Raw genomic sequence first — 7500 nt, 5'->3', positions numbered from 1 at the left:
CACAGGGTGTTGAATCCATCTCCAGTGGCAATGTTTGAGAGCTAATCAAAGGAGAACATGTAACACTTACGAATACTCCGACACAGAGGCCTAAAGTCCGTCGTGATCACTTTATCTAAAATTTGAAGATGTGGACTCTTAGGTCTGAATAGCATCCTGATATTTAAAGATCAGTCCACCTGAATTACACCGTTTACTTACTAGGTACAGCAGCTGGTAATGCAGATAGTTTCAGTTTTATGTGCCAAGATGTTGAGATTTTCCTCTCTGAGCTTTCAAACCATTGAAAAATGACATGCTCAAAACTCAATAGCAACATGTCCTTCCAAAAAAATGTTACTCTGGATAATCCACAGATCTACTGAAGAAACAGTCCCTGTAAAAAAATGGCGAAATTTAGAGAGATGCAGAGAGACTCACCCGAGTGGTGTCTGAAAGTGTTGTTTTCATTTTGCTGGTGAGCTCACTGTAAAGTCCTCTACATAGAACTCCCTGGATAGGGAAAAGGGAGTAGTGAATGAGGGATGATTTTTGGACACAGCCTCAGTGTGTCATAGTGGAGACGTAAGTTTGTTAAACCTAAGAGATTAAATTCTGGTGTCTGGTATGTACTGAAATCAAGTGCAGTGATTCTGGTTGTCTGTGTCTGTTCCAGTCACAGTTATCTTAGGTCTTGCTCATTACAGTAAACATAATGCCTTTATTTGTTTTAATGAAAGTCTGTTTTAGTTTTAGTTAAAGCTACACTAATCAATAAATTTATATTAGTGTATCAAATAACTGTTTGCTTACTGTTATTGCCCTCCCTCCGTTAACCTGCCTACGTAACACGTAGTATCGGCTGTGCATGGCCACACGTGAGACATGTTTAGCTCAGCATTGCCCATCTAGCGTTAGCTTGCTTCTTGCTTAAGTTATGACCTACGGGAGGTTAACTCCGACTGTCGTTCATTATGAAAAGATGAATGAGCGCTTGTTTACTTGCCAAACTTGTGGTGGTCGATTAACGTCATAATTTACGTCCCGCTGGCTGGCATCACGTTAATTTATAACGTTGGCTGCGAACAGGTTACACGTTTATTGTTGATAATTCTGAATAAGGAATTCAGAATTCCTCATAACTATGCAGTTTTATGAGCAGCCTGGACTGAACGCAGCAGGTGATACAACATTCATTATAACCACGAGTGACTTGAGACTTGACTTGGACTCTAGCTCAGAGACTTGAGATTTGACTTGGACTCTAGCTCAGAGACTTGAGACTTGACTTGGACTCTAGCTCAGAGACTTGAGACGTGACTTGGACTCTAGCTCAGAGACTTGAGACTTGACTTGGACTCTAGCTCAAAGACTTGAGACGTGACTTGGACTCTAGCTCAGAGACTTGAGATTTGACTTGGACTCTTGCTCAGAGACTTGAGACTTGAGTCTAGCTCAGAGACTTGAGACTTGAGACTTGACTCTAGCTCAGAGACTTGAGACTTGACTTGGACTCTAGCTCAGAGACTTGAGACTTGACTTGGACTCCAGCTCAGAGACTTGAGACTTGACTTGGACTCTAGCTCAGAGACTTGAGACTTGACTTGGACTCCAGCTCAGAGACTTGAGACTTGACTTGGACTCTAGCTCAGAGTCTTGAGACTTGACTTGGACTCTAGCTCAAAGACTTGTGAGCATCTCTGCTAGCTGGTAAACATATAGTAGCAGTTGGTGGAGACTAAAGCAGAGCTTAAAGGAGAGTGAATATTGGACTTGAATGTGTCAGCTCCAAATGAATGCTAATGTTGTTAGATGTGTAAATAGGCAACTGTTTGCTAACACGTTAACCACAACTTAAACAACAGTAAATTTGCAACTTTAAAATAGAAACTTAAGAGTGAAATACCAAACATTGTGCTGTATTACAATGAGCAGGCTCTCCATTCAGACAAATTTGGATGTGCAGCACGTCCAAACTCACCAGCCACTTGAGAGAAGATCATTAGTTTACATGTGTCCCATAGAGAAATCAGCGGGCATTGAAAAAATACCAGAAGTTACTTTATACTGCCAATTTGGCATGGTCAGTGTAAGACATTATTTTGTGGAGCTTTAATGTCTGAGCCTCCTTGAACTGCCAAGGTAATAAAATAAAACCAAACTCAGTAAACTTGCCAAAGCAAACACAGCCACCTCTTTGTGCTCACAGTAGCATCCAAACCGTGGATGCGTTGCTGTTGACGTCGTGGTTATTCCTCTCTGATCCCTGTGTTTGACAGAGCTTCTGGTCTCTTTCATTGTTAAAAGCGACTCCAGGCAGACGCTCCACAATCGCTCTCCGCTCTAAAACCACCGCGGTTGACACGTCTCCAGAGTTCATTGGCCGCGGAGATGGAGGAGTCTGGAATGGTTTAAATCATTAGCATGCAGAAAGCTGCTGGGGCCCTGTTTGCATGCCACTGTTAAATGTGCAGGAGGACAAGAACACTAGAATGGTTATTTATGTTAGCACAAAGAAACATCAACATTTATCTTAAGCAGACCTATAGGCCATGCACAGAATGTAACGCCAGGGAGATTTTTTCTTCACCCTAACAGCAATACACTTCACTTGTTTTGGACCATTATGACTCTATGGTTCAGTATTTATTGGTAATGTGGCACACATATCCACATCTTGAGGGTGTGTCACATAGGCTGCATCCTCTATCACGGTATCTATGTGTTTAACCTATTGTGTTTAAGTAAATGAACATTTTATTTATGTAGCACAATTTTTAGTATAATTAAACTCAATGTGCTTTACATTAAACGTGGAACATGGGTAACTGTTGGGGCTAGACCCAGAAGCAGTCAGATACTTGAATAGAGAAAGATTTATTCACAATACTTAGTGTGTGTGAAGAGGAGCAGAGTCTATGGGTCTTGGGAAGATCCGAGAGTTGTGGAGCCAGGCAGGATCTAATTCTGGGATCTCTGGCTGATGACCTGGGAGGCCTGATCGGGTTATAATCAATGAGAAAATTAGAAATTGACTTAAGTGCTTTATAGACTATTAGCAGGGGAAAAACAGAGGGGTTTCATGTCATGATAGCTGAGCTCTGCGTGTGATTGAGTCGACCAGGTGTATGGGTATGTATATGTAATAAAAATATGTTATTACATATGAAATAAAAAAGGGGGGCAATGTCGGTTTTATAATCTGTCAAATATAACTCTTCTGAATGAAATCAAGTCATTTTGAGGCAGAAACTACCTCCCAATCTATAAGTATATGTTAATTATAGGCTACATTCCGTTTTCCATATATAAACATTGATATTAGACATAGGCCTACCAAACACATACCATCTGCAACAACAGGCTTCTATTATTGCCTATAATTACGTAAATGTTATGCCTGGTTACACTATAAACTGTGAACACTTATTTGGCCACAATTGTGATTATTCCGTTAAAAGAAACATAGCATAGCTTAGCATAAAGACCAGATTCGGAGGGGATTAGCTAGCCTGGAAGTTTTAAAATCCGACTACCAGCACCTCTAAACGTCAATGTAAACTCTTTGTAAATCCATAACGTGTTGTTTTTACAACTCGTTTTTTCGTACAGATTAAACACAGATTTTTAAGGTTACCATGGTTTCCAATCTTAATGCTAAACTGAGCTAACGGTCTCTGTAGCTTCAGCATACAGACATGAGAAAATGAATAAGCATATTTCCTAAATGGCAGACTATAAGGCTTCAGTATTTCAGGTTGTAAATTGTTTACATGGTGCATTTTTACTAAATACATGTGTGCTTGGTGCAGAGTTGGAGAAACTGGGTGAACAATAGGGGCCCTGGTAAATCCAGCCCTGAACAGATTAATTCCTTCATTCATAGAACTTGAAATAAAGACATGATTGTTATTGCTCACATTAGACCACAGTGACCTTGCATCGGCACAATCAATTATGACTTAATGTGTTGTTTGCTTCTGTTTGATTATCTCCTTCTGCATCATCACGATTTGGTATGTGAGTTGTTTTGCTTAAACTTTATGTGATGAAACAGCGGCCAAAAAATGTCCAGCTCTGTAGCGTGTGTGTATACAGAGCTGCCACGAGCAGTAGATATAAAAGTGAAATATTAATTATTTGATCGTTATCTGCCAGCTAGAGCAAAACAATCTCAGGCTAAAAGCGTGAAAGCACGCCAGTGGAGGGAGAACGGGACATACTTGAGGGAAAATGGAAATACACAGAGCAACAGAACAGATAATAAATCACAAATATATATATATATATATAAGAAATGATTTTGATGATTTCTTGATGGCCTTGAGGATTTTCAGTATCTTATTCCTTAATATCAAACACCTCGTTGAACATGTCCTTTTTCTTATCCAAACTAAACCGTTCACGTGCTTGAACATGCCCTTGTTATCTTTCGTCTATAAACATGTCAGCAACTTTTCCTGACCCCTCTCCTAAATATAAACTACCCAGATGAATAAACACGTTTGATTACAATTATTGCCAATGCGAATAAATGATCATTAATGGTTTTTAAGCGTGGAATGCATTTTTATCATGCTCATAAAAAACATTGTCCCTACTTTATTAACATTCACTCAGTCATGCATGACAATATGCTGATCAAAAGTTATAGTGGAAAAGTTCTATTGTAAATGTGACCATGTGAGGTTATTTAGGAGTCTTTGCCCTGTGTTTAGACTGTGCTGCTGAGTGTGTGTTTGGGAGAATGTAAATGGATGATAAATCTTTGGTGTGCTGTGATGACAACCCCTCCCTTCTCTCTCTGTTTTCCTATACCAGAGCTAATCTCTCCTTCCATCTTCAGCGGGCCTCCTCCGAAAACATCCATGTCATTGTAACATATTTAAAAGTCACAAAAAAAAAACAAAACAACTGCCACTTGAGTGTCAAGAAGGGAAGGAGAGAGTTGGGAGGGGGCGGGTGGGGGATGGGCGGATAGGGGTGGACGATGTGCAGTATTAGAAGCATCTCTCATTTTTCTTCATCCAAGCCCAAGGACATATAGAACCAGGGAATTAGAGGGTTGAGTCCTGTGTCACAGCCCTGTTAACCTCCTCAATGGCCAATATTATGTCCCTTTGCAGGAGCATGGCTACAACTGAAAAGCGCCTTCAGCTAGTTGGTTTAGAAAAAGCTGTCCATAAGTTAGAAAGAAAACCAGCAATTGTTCAAACCAGAGACGTGAAGGCCATTATTACACCCTAACTACTGCCGTATGCTACTGAAACGTGGTAGCAGTTTACATCAGTGCAGGAAAAGTACCAACACTGTGGTGTATATTTAGATCCTCTTAGTTCCTCCTACAGTATTCGCTGGATATTTACTCATCCTGCGTTGCTAATGAGTCAGATCAGGAAATGTGGTGTCATGACTACCCAGGTCAAAGATTTCCCTGTTTGCTTAGCCTTTCATCTCCATCAGCTCATTCCAATGAAACTCACAGGCTGTATATGTGCAGTACATGTTTCTATAAAAAGCCCAAACAGAAGCCTGTGAAGGCAAACAACAAGGCAGGGGCACAGTCATAGAAAGTGAATTCTTATGTTCCTGTGGGGTTCCTGTTATGGCACCCCTTGATGTGATGCTTGAAACTGCAACTCTATGGGATAAATATCCTGCCGTGTTTCAAAACTGAAAATAAAGTTCTTAAAGGTTAATACTAAGTGTTTGAAAACTCAAAATCTTTAAAAAAATAAAAATAAAAATGAATCTTGCAAAATTTAATTTGTTCAAACACTTCAAAAAGTCTCAGCCTTTCAGAACTTTATTTTCAGTTTTGAAACATGGCAGGATAGAGCTCATGTCGTGTTGCATCAAAGCAGAAAATGTAACTTTTAGAAGACAAAATTCCAAATTTCCAGAGTGTAATATTTCTGAGGATCTAGTGACAGAAATACAATATAAGATCCATAATTATGTTTTAAGTGGTGTATAAAGACCATACTTAATGAACTGTTATGTTTTTATTGCTTAGACTGAGCCATTTCTATCTACAAATCCGCGGCTCCTCTTCCATGGACGTCGCCATGTTGCGCCGCCATGTTTCTACAGTAGCTGAATTTTTTATCTATTAGATGGTGGGTCAGAATATAAGGAACAATATTTGAAGTAAATGTTACGGTGTTTGGTTAGGAAAATGCAGGACTCTCACCTAGGTGGTTGTATGTTTGATCCCACTTTGGGGAAAAAAAAAAAAAATTCTCTCTTCAACAAATTGATCATGCAGCGACTGTGACTGTGCTGCTGTGTGTGTGTGTGTGTGTGTGTGTGTGTGTGTGTGTGCGCGCGCGCGTGTGTGTGTGTGTTCCGGTGTTTTATCTGGATCCAGCAACCTACAGACACTTTTTCATTTCACCAGCATCTCCAGGCAGTGGACATTTAGGGAACGTTTTCTGATGGCTATTTCAGAGTTGTGTCAAGCAGGCGACAGACTCTGTCGTCGTTCAATGGACTGTGGTGAAGAAACAGTGACAGTGTTTCACACTCTTGGCTTACATTTTCCACGTTATCTGTCAGTGGCCAAGTCACAATAACATATGGTTTTACATATGGTTTTATAATTAAGTAAATATAATTTCTTAATATATCTGCCTAAAGAAACGTCTCGGGTTACGTATGTAACCCTTGTTCCCCGAGAAGGGGACACACGAGATCGGTGACGACACTATGGGAACGCCTCTGGGCGTGGCAGGGCTGAAATCATGAATGAAACTACTCCAATCCTATTGGTGTTGCTAGAATGGTAGCGTGTGACGGCGTAACTGGAGGCGTATATAAGCACGCTGGCACACAGGACACATTAGCTCTTTGCTATAAAGCAAGGCACTCCAGGCGGGGCGAGGTGTGGCCAACCAACGCAGTGTCTCGTTCTCCTTCTCGGGGAACAAGGGTTACATACGTAACCCGAGACATTCCCCTTCGAGAGAACTCGAACTGCGTCGGTGACGACACTATGGGAACGAAAATACCCACTATTCCACGCCGAAGCCTCCGCCTGCCCCCCCAGCGTGCAAAAACCTGGAGGAGAGCGCACGGGTGCCGGGTGCAGAAGGAAGGTCCAGACTGTAAAACCGGATGAAAGTGTGAGGAGTGCCTCACACAAATCCTGGAGTGAAGCCCCTACGAGGAGGGCCCTAGAGGCCGCCATGCCTCGAGTAGAGTGCGCCCTTACGGCCATAGGTGAAGGTAACCCACGCACCTGATAGGCCAGGGAAATAGTCTGAACAATCCAGTTGCTGATTGTGTGTTTAGAAGCGGGGAGCCCAGCCTTGGGGGACCCAAAACACACCAGCAACTGGTCTGCTTTCCTCCACCGGGAGGACCTCAGAGTGTAAATACTCAGTGCTCTGACCGGGCAGAGCAGATGAAGTCTCCCGTCCTCCGCCGTCACATGAGGTGGGGGATGAAATGCCTGCAGCACCGTAGACCCTGCCAACCTGGACGGAACCTTAGGGACATAGCCCGGACAGGGGTGCAGGA

The 7500-nt window shown here is 41.9% G+C and overlaps 1 long non-coding RNA gene across 1 annotated transcript in view; it reads right to left on the bottom strand.

Moving 5' to 3' along the window:
- Positions 1-394, bottom strand: part of LOC123982472 — a 12316-nt gene extending 11922 nt beyond the window's left edge. The window contains exon 1 of the long non-coding RNA XR_006827982.1: positions 1-394. This exon is cut by the window's left edge and continues 590 nt beyond it. This is a non-coding gene — a long non-coding RNA (uncharacterized LOC123982472).
- Positions 395-7500: the final 7106 nt, after the last annotated feature.

The sequence above is a fragment of the Micropterus dolomieu genome, linkage group LG14 (assembly GCF_021292245.1).
Source record: "Micropterus dolomieu isolate WLL.071019.BEF.003 ecotype Adirondacks linkage group LG14, ASM2129224v1, whole genome shotgun sequence".
NCBI classification, from domain to species: domain Eukaryota; kingdom Metazoa; phylum Chordata; class Actinopteri; order Centrarchiformes; family Centrarchidae; genus Micropterus; species Micropterus dolomieu.
Note: the sequence above shows the minus strand (reverse complement) of the source record. Positions and strands in the feature narration are given on the sequence as shown.